This window comes from Myotis myotis, unplaced genomic scaffold (genome assembly GCF_014108235.1).
Source record: "Myotis myotis isolate mMyoMyo1 unplaced genomic scaffold, mMyoMyo1.p scaffold_m19_p_2, whole genome shotgun sequence".
Lineage (NCBI taxonomy): Eukaryota > Metazoa > Chordata > Mammalia > Chiroptera > Vespertilionidae > Myotis > Myotis myotis.
In genome coordinates this window covers 183124998-183145393 of record NW_023416324.1, presented here as the reverse complement: position 1 = coordinate 183145393, position 20396 = coordinate 183124998, and the positions used below count along the sequence as shown (strand labels likewise).

General features: G+C 38.1%; 1 protein-coding gene and 1 pseudogene across 2 annotated transcripts in view; one reads left to right on the top strand and one right to left on the bottom strand.

Moving 5' to 3' along the window:
• The window catches only part of NLGN1 (neuroligin 1), an 854057-nt gene that overhangs the window by 543566 nt on the left and 290095 nt on the right, over nt 1-20396 (top strand). The window lies entirely within an intron of this gene.
• LOC118677604 lies at nt 19913-20241 on the bottom strand (annotated as a pseudogene).

The following is a 20396-nucleotide window of genomic DNA, read 5'->3' as shown; positions in this document are numbered from 1 at the left end:
AAAATAGGCAGTTGGTTATACAAATTTGGAACTCATAGGAATATTATGGCCTAGAGATATAATTGTATGAATCAGTTGTGACTAGATGATAATTGAATCTGTGAGCATGGATGAGATCACACAAGGAGAAAGTATCAAGTGAAAAAAGGGAGAGAGAGCTAAGAATATTAGAGGAATGTTAACATTTTGTAGCTTGAAGGAAGATGAAAATGCCAACAGAATAGAAAGGAGAGGCAAAGAAATAGGAGGAAAACAAGGAGAAAAAGGAAGAGAAAGCATCAACCATGATGGGATAATAGGGGATAACAGGTCATGATTCTATTGTTTTATAAGTAACCAACACATTACATTTATTGATTACACTAATTGTAATTAATGTCTGGCATGGGTGTGGCTTCATGCAGACCTTGATCATGCAGTACTACTAACAACCATATGTCCCCTCTTTCTGCCTTCTGTGGCATTGGCCCTATCTTCTGTGATTGATTGAATGGAAGAATGAGTGATAAGGAAATATTAAACATGGATCCCAGACTCTGGCCTATGCAACTGTTTATATATTGGTGTTATTCACTGAGAAGTATAACATAGATAAAAAGCAGCATGGAGCAAAGTTTTTAGTTTAGTTTAGTTAAGGGCATGTTGAGTTTGAGAGAGTGAGGCATCCAAGTACAGATGTTACCTAGGCAAATAACATTAAAAGAAATTGGTAAGTGAAGTTTAAAAATGCATGAAATTGCCCATAAAAGACATATAAAGAAACTGAAGAGGGCTGATCACCTAACATTGAGAGACTCCAGCATTTAAGAATAGGTGCAGATGGAATAGCCAATAAATAAAAGCAAAAAGTAGAAGAAGAAGAAAACTATTTTAAATATGTTGTCATTGAAGAAAATGGAAGAGGGACTTTCATAAAAAGAGCAATCACCCTTGTCAGACTCTTGAGCATCAATAAAATGAGAATGAGTGAAATGACCACCCAAAACATCCATTTTAATTAGCAACTAAGGACATTGATGACGTCATCTGGAACTGTTTTACTGATAAACTAGGGCTAGATTACGTCAAATGACAGTGAATTAAGGAGTGAATGAAGAGGCAAGAACTAAAGAAGTATGGTAGACTGTGAATATAAATAACTATTCCAAATTAATTGTAAAGACAAAGAGACAAAGCAGTAACTGAAGGAAAAAGTGAAACAAAGAAGTACTTTTGTTTGTCCATATTAAATGTAGATAGGAGTAATCCAATAGAGAGGGAGAAATTAAAAATATGTAAAATAAAAGAAATATCAACAGATGGGAAGGAATGAAATTCAGAACACAGAGTTTATAGGGTGGGTACAAGGTACAAGATCAGAGGATTATTAAAAACAAGTGTTTTAATTAATAGCTCAAATTATCTAAGTTAACTAGGGAAAGTGTGAGGATAAGATAGGATTAATGGGTAAAAAGTAAATAGAAGTGCCAATGACGTGAGGACCCGGGGTTAGTATAAGTGAGCATTGATATCTAAAGAGAGTTATATTGTAACAGTTTATGCTAAGCCTTGCACACAATGGAGGGACACATTATATTCCAATATGATCATGGTACTTTGTTATATTCCACTCTAGTCCGATCACCATATTTTATTGATTGCTTCTGCATCTGTCCAGATGAGTCTAGAGATGAGCCCCTAGGCAGTGGTTCTCAACCTTCCTAATGCCACAACCCTTTAATACAGTTCCTCATGTTGTGGTGACCCCAACCATAAAATTATTTTCGTTGCTACTTCATAACTGTAATTTTGTTACTGTTATGAATTGTAATGTAAATATCTGATGCGGAGGATGTATTTTCAGGGGGCGTGACCCACAGGTTGAGAACCGCTGCCCTAGAGTATTCCTTTCTATCCTCTCTTCAGGCATACCAAAGGTTTTTGAATATGAGAACACTCAATAAATGTGTCAGATGAGTTCTCCCACTTACCATCTTAATGACCATTACATTTGTACCTTTGAGGTTGTTGATATTTAGCTCCCAGGCAGTAGCAATAAAAAACAAAAAAACAAAAAACAAACAAAAACACCTCTATCCCATCTTCTGGGTTGAAACATGATGTCTTAAGGATAAAACCATTTAGAAGTAGTAGCCCCCTATCCAAACCTATCTACTCAATACAAATATAGTGGGTTGTACCTGTTGGTTATGCCTCTTGGCCATATTTAAATCATTGGAGAATGGATTTAAAAAATTATTCTATCACATCAACATATGAACCCCTCATTTAAAATATTATCTATTAAACAAGTAGTATGTTAAGGAATAAATAAAGATAATATTGTCCCGAAAAATGTGTTATTCTTTTTAAGTTTCCTTTATATTATTTTTACCTTTATCATTACTTTCTATTATTAATCATGGTATCATAGAATATTATCTCTCATTTTACATTTCATTATTTCATAAAAGTAACAGTAAAATATTCCATATTGCTATATAGTCTTTACATTTATCATTTTTAATGATTGCACAAAATGCCACTGAGTTGATGCTTTATAATTTACTCAGCTATTCCCCTTTTGTTTGACATTTATTTCTATTTTTTCCTCATTATAATACTTTAATGAACATCTCTGGGAATATAGTTTTCTTTCTTATTGGATTGTTTCCTTAGGATATATACTTGTGAGTGGGATTACTAGGTCAAAAGATAAATACAATCATGTTAATGTTGATATGCTTTCAGAAAAAAGGTTCTATAATGCCACACTGAGTTCCAGACTCATCTCATCTTTGCCAGCATCAGGTATAAAGATGTTTGTTAGCTCTGTATATATAAAATGTCATCTTTGATATTTAATTTGTTTGGGCAGGGGTAGGAGTTATTTCAAATATATGTGACTATTTCTTCAATATTTGAATACTAAGGTCAGTCCATTTATATTTTGAGGAATATCAATTATTTAATATCAATGTATTTATTAAATTTCTTTATAATTCGATCCATATATTCTTCCCAGTCTGGAATTTCTCAATTGTTATGGTTAAGTTATGTTTATTATATTCAAATCTTATATAGCATATTTTATTAAATAAAGTTATATCAAATCTCTATTGCAGCCTATATTTTAGTGTCTATTAGTAGCCGAGGCTGGACACTGTGTTCAGTTGAAACTTGATTTGAAGCCCAGCTCTGCCTCTCTCATTGTCCTGTTGGTGACCTAAACCTCTGTGTTTCCTCATCTGGGGATAATAACAGTTGTGTGAGGATAAAATATAAAGCACTTAAGTATTCTGATCAACAAAGCTTTTGGCTATTTGCTGACTTAGATTATCAGCCAAGCAAGGTAACTAATTTTATTTTATTCTATATGTACCACCCCCTTGTAGAGTCACCAAGACTCTGAGTTGATAATATTTATGTAGTTTTATAGCAGGAATAAATGTACAGAATGGTAAAAACTTTGGTGGGAATATTGACCAAATATATTTCCATATGAAGTTGTTCTACATCAAAGTTCTAGACAGTTTAGGTCATTGCTCATAGGTGTCACTGATACACCACATAACTCCGACTATTTCTATATTATATTAAAACAGGGACATTATTTCATTCAATAGATTGCATATACTGTTCAACGGTGTTGACTGGGTATGTCTTCTGTTTCTTATATGGCTATGTGAAGTCAAGTTTTGATGTGCTGTTTATTTTAATGTTATTGGGTTTGTCTTTTTTAAACTTAAAATTAACTTATATTTATGTAATAGTGTCTACTTTTTGTATTGTATATTTCTTCATATTCATAAAGTGCCAAGCATATACTCCTACATATAATAGTCTAACAATAACATACATATTATTATAGCACTTTATAATTTTCAAAGCATTTTACAAGCATTAATTTTCTCTTTGATTAATAAATGTCGCTTTAGTTAAGTCCTACACATGAGTGTCATAATAAAGAGATCAACTGCCATGCTGCTACCTTTTTGCTTCAAGTAAAATTATTTTAATAGCTGACATTTTTGTACCATATTTATGCTTTTCAAAACACCCTCTCCCATGTTTTTAAAAAATTGGTTTTTATATTCACCCTAAACATGTGAGGAATAGATATTAGTGTATTTGATTTACTAATGTAGAAACTAAGACTCCAAGGATTAAATGACATTTTGTATGGTAACATAAATATAAGGTGAAATAACTGGGACTAGAACCAAAGTCTCTAACCAATAGCTCTTTCAAGCATGTCAAACCCGTGGCCCGCGGGCCACATGCGGCCCACAATGAATATTTTTGCGGCCCAGCCAATATAACAGTATGTAAGAAATGTTTTAATAAAAATTTTGTTACTTAATTTTTACAATATCCTGTTATGTGTAATTATTAATAACGAACTGCAACGTTCGCTAATGACTGGTTATTATAATCGTGTTGCATTCATTTCCCTTATGCGCCTCATGCACAGTGCACCATTTCTCTCCACTAATACTAGCAGTGAATATTTTAACAGTCGATTGCCGTGTCATTAGTCTTGTACTGACTTGTTTGGTGTGTGCAACAGGAAATATGTCACTTTTGGAACACAAGAAAAGTAGATTTATGTGTGGTATGCTTATTAATTTGTGCAGTTATTCACTGTCTGGTAAGTTAATGTTCAAGAAAAAACATTATTTTTTATTAAGATGTTTTATTATTTTAACGATTACTCATTTATTTCAGCCCTTTGTATTCAGCATGTCTCTATCAAAATAAACCTACATTTCTATGAAAATTGAAGCTTTTGTGTGTTCTTTTTGCGTTCCACATCACATTAAACCTTGTTTATTTGGCCCATCTTAGCCTTTGAGTTTGACATACTTGCTCTATTCTGATGACAAATATGTGCCATTCTTTGGTTTGGTATAAATGCAAATGCCAAGAAAGACACTCTGGTTCTTGAAGATTAAAAGAAAATCAGTGACTTTGCTAAGAATCATTCCAAAGATCTTTATCTAAAAATATAAGAAAAGAATAATAAATTGAATAATGTATATTTTTAATATTTAATTATTCCATGTACACTTTTTTTTCTTGAAAGAATAAGGCTGAAGGGGAAAAAGAAAATTCTTTTAGGATAAAAATAGAACTCCAGTAGATCATCTCATTCTAACTCCACCACATATCCTCAATGCATGGTCCTTAGAACTACAGAGCGCACAGCTAAGAAGCGAGAGGATGTCATGGATAGTAAATTTAGAGTAAGGGCAGTTAAGTCTATAAGTGAAGGGTTATTGATCATCTGGAGAATAAGAAAGTTTAGAAATGATAAACCATAAATGAATTGATGGATGGTCTCTGCCAGACATACCCTGTATCAATTTCTGAGTCTAACTGCTAGCTGTCATATCAGTAAGGTTGATCCAGTTTTCATCTCTATTGCTGTTGTGAGTTTTAGTGAGGGCACCTCTGATATGTACCTGGAACATTTAAGCACCTCGTAAATAATCAGACTCTCTTTTTTGCAGTTAAGTTTTGATTGAAGTTTGCTTTTTAAAATATATTCCAAATTGAGGGGCGTGCATTCCCTTGTCACCAACAAACATTTCTTTGCTGCACGGCAACATGATGCAACTCCATACCCAGGAACTCATCTTAAAGGAGGCATTGTCACTAGACAAATATTCAAAATGTAGATGGTCATCTAACGATACTGGGTAGAGAGAGAATGATAGACTACTGGAGTTCTTGTGTTTTCCTCATGAAAACATTTTTGCTTCTTATTACACTTATTCTTTCTCTCTAAATTAGAAAAAGGAACTAAATACAGAATAATTTAACCTAAAATGACAAGCTACATATTTCTTCTGTTTTTTCTATTCTTTATTATTTTGTATAAGCTCCTTAGCAAGTGTTTCAAAAATTGTCAATTTTTAAAATTTCACCTTCACTTGGTCTTACATGGGCATGTCAGGAGGCATTGTCAATTGGCATGTACTAAAGAATTAACTAGTAAGTTAGGTTACGTGCAGTACTAGAGACACAGTGCATGAAATTTGTGCACTGGCAGGGTCCCTAGTGGCTGCCGGCTGTAGGCCAGGTACTCCCTCCCTTCCCCTGGCCGGCCCCACCCCCTGGTTGAACTCCTGGAGGAACTCCCGGTCGAGGGGACACTTTGCATACTACGCTTTTATTATATAGGATGTCTACAAGGTACCCTTTTCTTAAATTTCCTCTAATCAGTTAGTTGTTGAATGAATACCGAGTTGTCCCAGATATATAGACTTTGAGTGGAAAGTACAGGTCCCACTCTGCTCAGGAAATGTTTCTGGTTTGAGTCTAGTGTATTCCCAAAGGATTAGTGCAAACTTTCCTTAAATGTTCTTCATGGACCTTCTGAATTCGAAACACCTGATCTTTGTTGGAAAGGTAGATCCCTAACCCCACCCCAGACCTATAGAATCAAAATCTCTGAGACTGGATTCTAGAAATCTGATCTTAGTGCCCATATCTCTCTACCTATCTCTTGGTTCCTATGCTCAGAATTCTTTAATTTCTCACTCATGCCACGTATGTCTCCAATAAAGACCATGTATAGCTTTCCCTCTGCCTAGATCTCTCATTTCCAAACCTTCTCACAAATGGTTTATTTTTCTCATTCAGGTCTCATATTGATTGTCACCCCCATAGAGTAGAGTGCACTGACTACCCAAAGTAAGCCCCCATCCTCACAAGATTTTCTTTATCATTAAATATTTTAGATTTGTCAAAGTATTTAATAATGTCAGATATTGTTTCTTTTTTCATTTTTAACATTTAGTGTCTGTCTCTGCTAATATTGAAACTCTACTATTTTCATTAGACCAAGCAACTGAAGAGTGTTGACTTTAGGAACTTCCTTGAGATGCTTTATTTCTCAGGGCTTAAATTACTGCATACGAAAAATAATTGAATGAGATTAGATTAGTAGCCCTTTCGGATTCTACAAAATGCAGATTCATTAAGACTTAAATACTTTTTTGTTATTGTTGTTAATCCTAACTCAAGGATATTTTTCCATTGTTCTTTTAGAGAGAGAGTGGCAGAGAGAGGGAAAGACAGAGGGAAACATCAGTGTGAGAGGAACACATTGATCGGTTGCCTCTTGCACATGCCCTGACCAGGGCCTGAGCGGGGAGGAGCCTGCAACCAAGATACATGCCCTTGACTGGAATCAAACCCAGAACCCTTTGGTCCACTGGCTGATGCTCTATCCAATAAGGCTTAACCAGCTAGAAAAAGACCTATATATTGACTCACTAAAAATTATGCAAGAAATTTCAAAAACTTGTATAGTCAAAAAATGTAGGAAATTTAAAATACTATCGTTCTGTCTTAGAGATTCACAATACACATTTGCAGTTTAAAAATACTGAAAATCCTCCAGGAAATAAATCTGTTTATATTGATTTAACCCAGCATTCATCAAACTTAGCACAGCATTCATATTCTCCTGCAACAACTATGAGCTAATATTTCACAAAATTCAGTATGAGAAATGCTGAACTAGATGATAGCAAATTGATCTGGTTCAAATGGTCCAAAATTGTCTGGTGTCATATTTTGAGCATGCTCACCATCCACTGTAGAAGCTCTGCAATCCCCCTGCAACTGGCTACACATCTATGGTAAGAAAGAGCTATGGTGGCTCTGGCCAGTTTGGCTTAGTGCACCGTAGAGTGTAGACCTACGGACTGAAGGGTCCCTGGTTTGATCCTGATCAAGGGCACATGCCTGGGTTATGGGCTCAGTTCCCTGTGGGGGGCCTGCAGGAGGCAACCAATCAATGATTCTCATCAGTGATGTTTCTATCTCTCTCTCTGTCTCCCTTCCTCTCTGAATCAATAAAAATATACATGTTTAAAGAAAAAAGAAAATGCTATGGTGATCGGAAACTTTCTTCTCTCCATGCTGAAACCTTCTAGAAGGCTTCTGCAATCCTGGAGGAGAAGCAGCCCCCTTCTGTGAGAGCCTGTGTAGGCAGCCTTCTCCATCCTGGCAATTCTGAGTCTCAGAAGCTGTACAAAGATTAAAGAGTTCAGGCCAAGAGAACCTTTATCTTGATAGCAGAAACCCATTTTTGCATCACATAACGGATTACTAGATAACCTTTTGTCTTTTTCTGTAGGCAATATGCATTAAAAAAAACACACCACAAAACAAGGAGCTTAAAAGGCTTCCCTTTGATGGTCTTTCACACCATATTGCATACTTTGGATGACGCTAATGATTCTGCTCAAGGAAATTTATGTAGCTCTGAAGTCATGCATTTGGCAATAAAGTGATTTTAGAAGAAACTATTAGAGTCTGTTATGGGTTGAATCATGTCCCCCCCCCCAAAAAAAAATGTATATATTAAATTCCAAACCTCCAGTATCTCAGAATGTGACCTTATTTGGAAACAGGGCCATCACAAATGTAATTGGTTGAAAGTTAAGTTAATAAGTTAAGATAAGGTCATACTAGGATAAGATGAACTTCTAATCCAATGTGACTGCCATCCTTATGAAAAAGGAGAAATTTGGACACCAAGGCAAACATTCACAGAGGAAAGGTGATGTGAAGACATCCAGGGACAAGATAGTCATCAGCAAGTCAGGGAGAGAGTCCTGGAATAGATCCTTCCCTCACTGCCCTCAGAAGTAACCAACCCTGCCTACACCTTTATTTATTTCTTTAAAAGAAATTATTGAATTTAGAATGAGAGAGAAAAGGAGAGGGGGAGAGAGAAACATTGATGACAGAGAAACATCAATCAGCTGTCTCCTGCACATCCCCTACTGGGAACTGGGCCTGCAACCCAGGCATATGCCCTGCCTGGAAATCGAACCAATGACTTTATGGTGCCTGGGACAATGCCAAACCCAGTGAACCACACAGGCCAGGGCTACACCATTATTTCTGACTTCCAGGCTCCACAAATATAAAATCAATACATTTCTGTTCCTTAGGCCACCCAGTTTGTGGTATGTTGTTTCAGCAGCCCTAGCAAACTAATAATACAGGGTCAGAAAGTTGGAATCCAGCCTCTTGGTCCTATACCTAACATTTATCCAGTTACCAGATGACTTTCTCCCTTTAGATTGTCAAATGTCTGAGTAGTCCTGGGGCACAACAGAGCAGGTCAGTGAGCAATCACCTTCAGACCACTTCTTTGGTTTCTGTGTGCTAGAATGGCTAGTTTAACTCAAGTTTCAGAGCAGATCCCTTAATAACATTTTGGTGAAAACTTCATCCACTCTGTATTTTGCTTCAGCTGTAATAAACAAAAATTGGAAAAATATTACAAACAGTTGCAAAGACAAAAGGCAATGAAATTACTTTAAAACCCACTTTGCACAGCTCCATAAGGTTGACCAAAAATCCTTTGGGGAAAAAACTGTCTGCTTTTTAAAATTACTATTAAAATATATATTTTTAATTTCTTTATTGATTAAGGTATTACATGTGTGTCCTTAATCCCCCCATTCCCTCCCACCCCCAGACTCATGCCCTCACCTTGATTTCAAAGAGGAAAGGAGCGGGAGAGACAAATAGAGACATCAGTGATAAGAGAGAATCATTGATTGGCTGCCTCTTGCACGCCCCCTACCAGGGATGGAGCCCTCAACCCTGGCATGCGTTCTCACTGGGAATTGAACTGTGACCTCCTGGTTCATAGATTGATGCTCAACCACTGAGCCACACTGGCCAGGGCCAAAAACTGCCTGGGTTTTTTAAGTGGGTGTTAAAAGCAGGTGATATAGAACGTTTAAGTGAATCTTCCCTGAAATTACTACTACCATCACCACTGTCCTTTGAAAATTGGCCTAATGTAGTTCCTACCTCTTCAGTGTAATACAGATAGAGCTTTAAAATGGCACTTGTAACAAAGGGAAGAGTCAAATCGCTCTTGTCACTAATTAGTTCAGATTTTACTTAAATTGACTTTGGCCTTGTTATTGAATCAAGCAATCCAAATCTGTGAGAATCAACTGTGAGACTGCTACCAGCTGGGAAAACCAGATCACTGTGTGTATTTTGCAATTAGAAAAGGAACTTAGTCCCCGTGTTTAACTTTGATTTAGCACTAATCTCAATATCGGAAGCTTGACATAAATCTGGAAATAATTATAACATGAAAAATATAAGGTTTGAATCCAAAAGTTTGTGAAAATTGCTATGATTTTTTTGTTTATCTTTTTACAGTTTCTTTCTACATCTGTTAATCCAGCTTGCATTAGTAGAATAATATCTTCTACAATATCACCACCGTCACCATTAACTTCATTTCCCTAATAAAACAATCATTCAGTGCTTTATCCTCCTGAAGCTGTGAAAAGAGCATTGCACAAGCCCAGCTCTGCCCTGTCTTTATTTACAGTTACATTGTAATACTGAGAATATGCCGTACTGTGATTCAGTTGGACTTAGCAAATGACGTCATTGTTCTTTTGGTTTTATCAGCAAGGGAGGCCTTACTTCCTAATTCTCACATGCTTTGAGAATTAATGAGATTGTCAATTAGTCATAGTTTTATTGTCAAATATTCCAAATATCTTTGATTATCAATGCCAACATTTCAAAGTGTATTTTCATTCTATTAAAGCTAGTAGTTTCTACTCTGCTCATGTGACTAGAGAGCAACAATAAAGATGTACAGCTACATTTTGGAAAAGCTCACTTTTTTCTACCACCTACAGTAAAAAGCTACCCAATTACTGAATATGCCCACTTTTGAAGAATGCTTCCTATACTCATGAGTACATTTCTTATTTTGTTTCCAAATATGTAAGAGATTTGGGGACATGGACTTTGGAGTAAGCAGAAACAAGTTCGTAAATTATAGTCTGCCTAGTCTGATAGCTCTACCAGGGGGCTGAGCCCAGAGCTATCCAGTTTGCTTCTCTGTGGGAAAAGAGGTACAACAAATGGTAGATGCTAGTTTAAATGTTCTTTATTTGTGTAGACAAAGGTCTGTGTGAGTTAGGGACAAGCTCATTCTCTAAAAGGTGCAGAGTTTTTTTTATTCCATCTTCTATTATATTTGTCCATCTTAACAATAGCCTGCTGAGTTTTCTTAGTGCTTCCCATAGCCACTATTTTTAGCCAGTTCTAGGATGAATGAAGCAAAAGAGCAAGTTGCTGTGATGTTAACTGGAAGTACCGCAATGGAAGGGTTTGGCCTTGTTAGCACAGGCTACCTATCACAACTTCAAAGGAATAATATTTGCTGCAATAAATATAAACAATGATTCCTGAAGCACACCAGTCCAGGCAGAAGTTAATCTTCTCTCCTCTACTTTCTTTGATCCCTGATCAGCATTTCTGAATTCCATATACCAATAGTTCTGTTTTAAAATGTTCATAATTTTAAATAATTTTTATCTAGTTCTGTCTTCATTTGAACTCATTCAATCATACTTTAACTCTCATATTAACAGCACACCTGTTGTTTTTTTTCTTATTCTTTACTTAGTACCACTGCTTTCTCATAAACATAGTATTAATCTCCTTACCATTTTGACTTACTATCCCTGTCATCTTGGTTGGTCATCTCTCAACTTGGTTCTCTCTTTCTCCATCTCTGTTGCCCTATCCACTTTTGTTTTTCTCACTTAGAATGTTGGAGGAAATATCAGGCAGGAGAGACCAGCCAGTTGCCAGAAATCTTCATGAGGCAGCACTGCAGTTGGTGGCTTCACCAGGCTTCGGCTCAGTTAACTTTGTTCTGTCACATCTTTCGCAGCTTGTCACTTCTTAACTAAGCCCCCAGAGCCTGCCAGGTAAGCCTCTGTTATCTTAGAATAAGAAACCCAACAGGCACCTCGCTTGCTATAACAGTGTCCTGTGACTTAGACATTTCTTACCTTTGGCAAATGCTGTACCCAAGACAACCTGAGTCCATTTTTCTTAAGAAATGATCCCCAGCTAAGAGAGTTTGAAAAATGCTTGTTCACTACTAAGATGACTGACAACAAGGTCATAATACTTCAAGTCTATTGCCAAAACCCCTTCTCCAGCACTTGAATGGGAAGTCAGGGGTTATTTTTTTTCCTCTGGTGTTTCTTTTCCTATACTTCCATGCCTTTCTTAATTATGGTGACATAGTGAGTCAAGTTATAGTCCAACCTCTGTAACTTTAAGATGACTTTGCATATCTTCTGTCTCAGAATTTGTTCAGCCAAAAGTGGCCAAAATCCCATTTGCATTGGCTAATAGACATTAAAAAGAAGTCTCTGAGTTTACAGTGTCAGGGCAAGTATAGCAAGCTGCAGCTCAAGTATCTCATTGAAGACCTTCTCCCACACTTTTAACCATGCTCACTGTTTTGGTTCTGCATGTCATCCCTCTCACAGCTTCAGTTCCACATAGAACAGCACACAAACAAAAAAGGAAGGGAGGGGTCAAAAAGGTGCTCTCATTTTGAAGCACACTTTTAGCAGAACTATTCCTCTGCCCCACCTTATCTAAGCTCTCTTTTCCACTTTACATCTCTCTGAGCAGACTTAGATTACTAGCTCATCTCTAGACAAATGATTGTCATAGAAGAATAGGATTGGCATAACTGGTTCAAGATCCACCCTGGTTAAGCAATAAAACAAAAATTAAAAAACAAAACAAAACAAAGATCCACCCTGGGAAGCTTGGTACTTTGCTCAAGATGGGAGTGTGTGTGTGTGGGGGGGGGGGGGGGGGGAGCCGGCAGCATTGCTCAATGGTTAGAGCATCGGCCTATGTACCAGACATTCCAGTCAAGGGCATATACTTGGGTTGCATATTTGAGCCCTTGGCCCCTGTCGAGGTGTGTGCTGGAGGCAAACAATCGATGTGTCTCTCTCACATCGATGTTTCACTCCCTCTTGTCTCTCTCTCTCTCCTCCCCTCTCCGCTTCCTTCCACTCTCTCTAAAACTCAATGGAAAAAATATCCTCAGGTGAAGATTAACAAAACAAAACAAAACAAAACAAAAAAAGTTGAGAGTGGGAGATGGGTTCTCTTAACAAGGAAGAAGTAAAAATGACTGCCACACCATATTTGCTTTATTTCCGAATTCTTAAGGTGCTAGGCAACCTCTTAATTTTCTCCACAAACTGCTTACTAATATATTATCTTTCTTTCTCTATCCAGACTCTGCCTGTTGACTATTGTTTTTATTCTCCCTATCTTGGTTGAACACATTTTTAAAAAGGATAGGTCAACAGTAGCTTTATAGAAAGATACATTTAGGCTGTTACCGAATCTTAGCTATTGTCAATTGTGTTGCTATGAACACAGGGGTGCATACATCCTTTCTGATTGGTGTTTCTAGTTTCTTGGGATATATTCCTAGAAGTGGGATCACAGGGTCAAATGGGAGTTCCATTTTTAGTTTTTTGAGGAAACTCCATACTGTTTTCCACAGTGGCTGCACCAGTCTGCATTCCCACCAGCAATACATGAGGGCTCCTTTTTCTCCACATCCTCACTAGCACTTGTCATTTGTTGATTTGTTGATGATAGCCATTCTGACAGGTGTGAGATGGTACCTCATTGTCATTTTGATTTGCATCTCTCAGATCATTAGTGACTAAGTGCCCATCAGCAGATGAGTGGATTAAAAAACTGTGGTACATCTATACAATGGAATACTATGCTGCTGTAAAAAGGAAGGAACTCCTACCATTTGCAACAGCATGGATGGAACTGGAGAGCATTATGCTAAGTGAAATAAGCCAGTCGGAGAAAGATAAATATCACAAGATCTCATTCATTTGTGGAATATAATGAACAACATAAACTGATGAACAAAAACAGATCCAGAGACAGAGAAGCATTGATCAGACCATCAAACATCAGAGAGTAGGTATGGGAGTGTGGGGATAAAGGGGAGAGATCAACCAAAGGACTTGTATGCATGCATATAAGCCTAACTAATGAACATAGACACCAGGGGGTGAGGGCATGAGAGGGCGACAAGGGGGGGGGGATAAGGACACATATGTAATACCTCAATCAATAAAGAAAATTAAAAAAATATATATACATTTTGTTTGATGCAAACATACTTAAGATTTCAACTAGTTTGAACATTTTTGGCAAGTGAGCATGCACATTTTTACATGACTCACATAAAAATATCAGTTAACAGTGCTCCATCTTATTAAAGTTTTATTTTTCAGAGGGGCAAAGACTATATTGAATATCACTTGATGCAGCTTCATGGAAGTTGTTTACACTATTGGCAACTTGATTATAATGGTAGCTCAAGCAGTATGTGCCTTCTTGAGATAATGTCATTATAATTTAAAAGGAAAATTAGTAAACAACTCACAGCTGTTGGGTATGAAATGTGCATGTATAGCTATGAATATTCATAAACATTTTACCCTAAGAAAATATACTAATTAATTTTTTAAGAAAAATGGTACAGAATATTAGAATCTAAATAATGTTTGTGTTATTTTTTATTAAAATACTTTATAAGGATATATTGGTTGTTTATTAGAATTTATTTTTTAGAGCAGTTTTAGCTTCACAACAAAATGGATCAGAAGGTGCCCTAGCTGGTTTGGCTCAGTAGATAGAGTGTCAGCCTGTGGACTGAAAGGTCCTGGGTTTGATTCTGATCAACGGTACATGTTAGGGTTGCAGGCTCAACCCCCAGTGTTAGGCGTGCAGGAGGCAGCCAATCAATTATTCTCTCTCATTATTGATGTTTCAATCTCTCCCTCTCTCACTTCCTCTCTGAAATCAATAAAACTATATTTTTTAAAAATGGATCAGTATGTACAGAGATTTTTCATAAACTCCCAGCTCTTACACATATATAGCCGCCCCAATGATCAGAGGGGCACATTTTTTACAATTGATGAACCTACCTTGGCACATCTTTATCACCCAGAGTCCATAGTTTACATTAGGGCTGACTCATTCTATAAGTTTGGACAAATGTATAATGACATTATAGTATCACACAAAGAAGTTTAATTACCTAAAAATTCTCTATCCTCTACCTATTCATCCCTTTTCTCCCCTCATATTGATTTTAACATTTTTAAAAGTTAAAAAAACCTTAATAATTGATATAATCTAATATTATAGACTTTTAAAATCAATAAAATAGATCATCTGTATGACTTCTATGCATTTTACAAATCGTATGTGATTCAATATCCTAAATTTAATCTGAATATACTCAATGCCAAAACAAAGTGTGCCAAATTCTCTCATTCACTGAAAACCTCTAGAGCAGGGTTGCTCAGTCACAAACTTTGTGAAGATACAGCTGATCCATATATGTACTCTCCAAAAGCCACTAGCACCTATGTCCATGAGCACTTGATATGTGGTTAGTATAACTGAAGAATTGATTTCTTAATCTTAATAAATTTAATTAATTTAAATAGCCACATTGGGCTAGTGACTACTGTATTGGACATCACAGATCCAGAAGGAAGTAACAAGTGGATGAAGATTACTTCTTGTGTACATTTTTGAAAGCTCTAGATATGGAGATGGTCTCTAGTACAATGAATCCCAAATAACAGGACATAGAAGAGAACCAGTTTTACATGAAGGTCCTCAACACTGGAGATGCTTGATCAGCAGGTTTTGAGTGGAGCTTAGAATTAAGTGACTCGGATATAAGTGGTCGGAGAGCCGCACGTTGGAAGACACTATTGTAAGGTCTGCCTGTATCCTTCCCCCAGCTTGTCCAGAAGAACCAGCATTAGCCACTGCTGTCACTTGAATATGATTAAAATATTTCTGTTTTCTTTACCACAATTCACAGTAAGAAAGTAATCTATCATTACCCAGGACACACATGCATACACATATATATATAAACTAAAAATATACATATATGCTTTATGTATATGTATGCATGTATATGTTCATATACTACTCATGAAATAATTACATATAAATAAACATATATTAACATATAGAAATATACATATAATGGGTGTATATACACACATGCAAAATACATACATCTTATTAAAACCATAAATACCTTTACTAGTTCAATGAACTCTGATCTTTAAATTATATTCAACCTTTAATTTTTTAAAAAATCTGGTGGGTGACCCATAAAAATGACTTATGACTCAACAATGTGTCAGAATGCAAATGAAAAAAATTGTGTTAGTCATGATTTAGACCTTGAAGCTGCACATACAGCCTCAGGGCAGAGGCATAGAAATGGCAAGTAGAGAAAGCTTGCATGTCCCACCTGTGTTAACCCCTGGACACCCTCCGCATGACTAAGACATTCTCACTCAACAGTTGCACCAGTGGCTTATTTCCCCTTTTAACTGATTAAGAAATAAACTGCATATTTTTATTGTCTAACTGCCATAAAAATCAAACATAAATGTAAGAATTATTTTTATAAGTAAAATAGGCTTATCTCTTTTTTAATATGATGATGAATGTGTCCCAAAATAGATATTGTCCTGACTTTTTATGCTGAAGAGTAAATGAGTAGTTTTAATGCACTCTCATTTTTAATTTGTTTTTCATTTTTAAAGACCCAGAAAAGACAAGAATATATTAATACCATACACATAATTTAAAGTTCTGTTCATTGTAAGAGCCCAAATATTTATCATATGCCCTTCAGCCAAATAACACAGCCATATTTGTGCTTACTTGATAAAAATTAACGTGGAAGATATTTCTGTTTACAGAAATCTTAGTCTATTTTTTCTCCTGTTGAAATGAATCTTAATTTGATCCATATGGGTTACAAATCTAAAGCAATTAATGTTTGTGTGGTATAATAGGACAAGAGGCTATTCAATCCCTGGGGGAAAATGGTCCTTCATTATCATTTGTTATTTCTCCTGCTTCTTATTAAAATATGTAAATAAATAGAAGAGGGGCACCTTACAAGTATTTTCATTATTTGATGTCACAATTTACTCTCATAATGAGTGGTCTATGCAGTTAGGTTTCCTATTCAGTGATACAATATTTTATATAAATGCCTTAAATGTGTTAAGAGAGCACCTAATCCATTGTAAAGATCTCTTCTTCATGGGCTCACTTATATGTGGTCAGGGCAATTCAGCCATTTAGTTATTCATGTTGCTACTTGTGGTTTGTAAAATATATACCATGTGTGCTCTAAATGGTCCATGCTATGCTAATTGTATTTGTAGCATAATGTCAGATCAAACTTGGACATATGAGTCACACTCCTTGTTGCAGAGCAGACTCAAGTTATCATAAAATGAAATGAATGTCATTACTAATGGTTAGGTCAAATGTTAAGAAATTGTGTGTGTGTGTGTATGTGTGTGTATCTAAGAATAGTTTGGGAACTTTAAGTCAGTAGATAGATTTGCACAACCCAGAGAGTTTATTTGCTTTTTTGTATTTTAGATTTATTCAAAGCAATATATATATATATATATTAGTGGTGGCCCGGTGCATGAAATTCGTGTGTGTGTGGGGGGGTCCCTCAGCCCAGCCTGCACCCTCTCTAATCGGGGAACCCTTGGGGGATGTCCGACTGCTGGTTTAGGCTCGATTCCTGGGATTCCCCCTAACTGGCAGCCGGACATCCCTCTTGCAATCTGGGACCACTGGATCCTAACTGCTCACCTGCCTGCCGACCTGATCTTCCTAACTGCTCTCCCCTGCCGGCCTGATCGCCCCTAACCACCTCTGCCTCGGCCCCACCACCATGGCTTTGTCCAAAAGGACATCCAGAAAGTTGTCTGGAAGTTGTTTGTTCTAATTAGCACATTACGCTTTTATTAGTATAGATTGATTTCAGAGAGGGAGGGAGATAGAAACATCAATGATGAGAATCATTGACTGACTGCCTTCTGCATGCCCCACACTGGGGATCAAACCCATAACCCAAACATGTGCCCTGACCAGGAATTGAACTCTGGGCCCTTCAGTCCTCAGGCAGAGGCTCTATCCATTGAGAAACACTGGCCATGGATACACTTTCCCTTTCCACTGGGACGTGTTCTGTTTGCTGGAGCTGAAACACTGAAGCTGTCTCACTGGGGCAGAGTGGGGTGCAGTGGGTTGGAGTAGGTAAAGCCCCCTGAAAGCTGGAGAGGCGCCTTGTTTAACAGCCAGACTGTTCATGGCTGTGCTGCCTTGCAGTTGAATGGCCACACTGTTGGGCTGTGCTACTGTCAGTGGGAGTTTACACAACTGAACTGTCTGCACGGATAGCTTCCTCCTCACCACACCCCCAAGCTGGGGGTTCCTCTTAGGGTTGAAGTGACACCGACCACCCTTGGTTGGTAGCCCAATCGGCCACTTTGGAAAGAGAAGTTGGGGATCCTGATTTTACGTGAATACTCCAATTTCTTAAGTTGGCAACTAATGCGAACTTCAGATGTTTGGGCCAAACCAGAGAGGTGGTCAGGTCTGGTGTCCAGGCCACTGGGCGGCACTGGGCTCAGCTCAGCTATAAAGGGACCCTAGGCGTCTGGGCAGGTGAAGGGGTTGGGGGTATGCTTGGGTAATTCCGATGTCACCCCACTTGGTTTTTTGGTTTTATTTCCCCACTGATCACAATTTATTATAATCTGTTGGCAGCATAGATAGATATTAGTTACCAGAACTATGTCTTCATAGAAGTGGACAGTATGTAGCCATTCTATGGGGAACTGTGTGCACTTACGCATCAGCATGATCTTTCAGTTTCTTTTGTTGTTGTTAATGAAAATAAGCTTTATTACATCAAGTAATAAATACATGCAAAGATGCAAACACTATTAGTCACTGTCTTCCAGATGTTTGTATCCACTGATGGGAAAGGCGGAACTGAAATGTACATACATCCTTAGGGGAAATTTCAGGGGTCCTTGTCAGGCGAGGTTCAGTAAATTGCTCTTTCTTCTGTATTTATAACTTGTGCATTTTAAAGATTGACTTCAAAGTACTAATAGTCATGCAAATGCTTAAGCAAAAAAAAAAAGTTACATTGAAAAGAATTTATACTGTGTGGTGAATGGGCACTGGCTACTAAAGCGCTGCCTCAGGACTCACTGAAACAAACCCTCAGAGTTGGATCAGCTCAGAAGAGAAACATAAAGAACCATGTGAGTAACAGAAATGTATCCAGAAGAGAAACAGTATCTGGGAGGCCAACTACAGTTTGCTGTGATAGGTAACTGACATGCATCATGTAAATCAATGCTTTAAAAAAACACACAAAATGCCCTGGGTAGTTCCTAACTAATATGTAAATCTAATAACTGCAAAAATCTCTTCTCCATCTCAGTGATGGGAGGTTCAGAGCCTGATGAACCACGGGAGGGGCACGGGGAGGAGAAACCAAGCTGTTACCATTTTGAAACCAAGTTTCATCTGAAGGGGGTGCAAGCATGAGCTGTCACTTCTTGGAAGAAGAGGGAAAGCCTTTCATGCTGACTTAGGGTCTAGGACCTGGTGTTCTGCTCCATCTCGTCCAAGCACTCCCGAACCAGCCCTGTCGTGTGGATGATGCCTCGTTTCAGTCTCTCCATCGCGCTCTTGCTGCCCGCTATGTGAGTCAGATCTCCTTCCCTAGTTCTTCAATGATGGCCAGCAGCTCAGCATATTTGCTCTGGGGCACCTGGCTGTTCTCTGTTCCCTGCGTGTTAGAGATGGTGGTCCTAGTCACTCAGCAGCTGGCGGTACTGGGAAGATGTTGCCATGCTGGTGGAAGGCGGGTGAACGCTCCCAGAGACCTTGATGGAGGTGGCGGGCATGTGCATGGTCAAGTTCGGTTTGTAAGACATCCCCCTTCCGCCCCCTGCCTCCCGCTGTGGGGCGCAGACCCCCTGAGACGGCATCGGCAGCAGTGGCGGTGAGGCCAGGTGGTGGCGAGCTGGGCCTGGGGTCTGTGTGCCTGTCTGTGCACCTGCCCAGCTCCCGCACACTTTTTGTTGTTGACAGCTCCAGCGCACTGATAAATATGGCTGTCCCCTCACCCTGGCACTGCTGCAGTATCATGATCTTTCAGTTTCTTGATATTCTGCTTGTGCTGCTCAATTTCTTTCTGCAGACGCTCAATCTCCTTTTTATGATGAGTGATCTCTTCTTCATGTTGTTTCTACAAGGCTGCCAGCTGTTCTTTAATCCGTTCCGGGAAGTATCCTTCCTCTTCAGCCTTCTCCTTTTTTGTGAAGGTCCCCATGGCTTCCCTGATTGCGCCTGCCTTGGAGCTGAAATTATCTGACCATTGCAGCCAAAGCTTCTGGCTTGCATGGCCCTCACCCCCCAGACTTCAAGCCGCAGATGTGCCGCTGACGCAGAGACTGCCCTGGTTGTCAGTGCCCCGCAGTTCCAGACCACCCCACTTAGTTTTAAATGCAAACCTTCCTTGGACAGGCCTTGAAGGTCTTTTTTGCACGGCGATCACGGGGTAGCAGGCCAGCCGGCACCCACGCCTGGGAGGGTCCAGGGGTGCC